Genomic DNA, 1,408 nt, shown 5'->3' on the forward strand with positions numbered 1-1,408 from the left:
AAAAAAAAGACAGAGTCTCAAAGCCCAGCATGGTGGCACACACTTTTGATCTGAGCACTTGAGTGATGGGGCAGTCAGTCAGATCTATTTAAGTTTGAGGCCAGCCTTGTCTACATAGTACAGCTAGGGTTACACAATGAAGGTTTTTTTTTTTCTTTTAAATATAGGGTCTCAAGTAACCAGGCTGGTCTTGTCTTGGATTCTCTGCCACACTCACCAGGCCTTTCTTATCTGGTTCTGGGAATCAAACCCACTGCCTTCTCTATGCTAGGTCTATACCAATGGAGCTGCACGCCCACAGTCCACAACTGTGCATTTTATTTGGATACCAATTCAGCAAACACATTTAAAAATGATGACACATATATAGATGGCAATTTGGACCTTAGGAAGCTGATGAAATCAAGGAATTGTGAGATTATATTTAAATTGTGGTCAAAATTAAAAATTTATCATCACCCATTTTCAAAGTCAGGAATTTAGTAGTGTTAAGCACATTGATACAACTTTGCAACCAGTAGCCAGAGCTTTTCATTTTGCAAGCTGAAATTCGTACCCTACTTCCATTCTCTGCAACTAAGCTTCAAGCAAACATCATTTACTTCACCTCTATGGGCCTGCCTACTGTAGATACTCATGTTCTGGGCTGGGGTGCTGCCAGTACGAGAGTAGTAGATTTTTTTTGCCTAGCAAGAATGTGGCACTAGGGTCAAACCCCAGTCCATGGAGGAGGGGAAATTGGTATAATTATACAGTATCTGTCTTTTTGTGACTGCTTCCTCCTCCTCTTCCTCCTCCCCATCTCCTCCTCCTCCGGTTTTCAAGACAGGGTTTCTCTGTATAGCCCTGGCTGTCCTGGACCTCACTCTGTAGACCAGGCTGACCTAGAACTCAGAAATCCACCTGCCTCTGCCTCCCAAGTGCTGGGATTAAAGGTGTGCGCCACCACTGCCCGGCTGATGCTGACTGATTTTAATATTAGGCCTACTTTTTTATTTGCTTGTAGACAGGGTTTCTCTGTATAGTCATGGCTGTCCAGGAACTCACTCTGTAGACAAGGCTGGCCTCAAACTCACAGAAATCAGCCTGCTTTTGCCTCTCTACTTATGGGATTAAAGGCGTCCACCACTATGCCTGGCTTATTTTTACTGTTTTAGGTTTTTTTTTTTTTTTCTGTAACTATATGTCAAACAAGCAAAAACTGGCAAGGAATTGATGACCATAGTTCCCAAGACCAGACTCTAACGTTTGGTATGGAATGATAGCCATGAACCCTCCTTGCCTTACCCTTTTACAGTTCCAGTGATCATTGGAAATAAATGCAGGGAATGAAAAGATCTTAGGCCGGGCGGTGGTGGCGCACGCCTTTAGTCCCAGCACTTGGGAGGCAGAGGCAGGTGGATTTCTG

This window comes from Mastomys coucha, chromosome X, assembly GCF_008632895.1.
Source record: "Mastomys coucha isolate ucsf_1 chromosome X, UCSF_Mcou_1, whole genome shotgun sequence".
Lineage (NCBI taxonomy): Eukaryota > Metazoa > Chordata > Mammalia > Rodentia > Muridae > Mastomys > Mastomys coucha.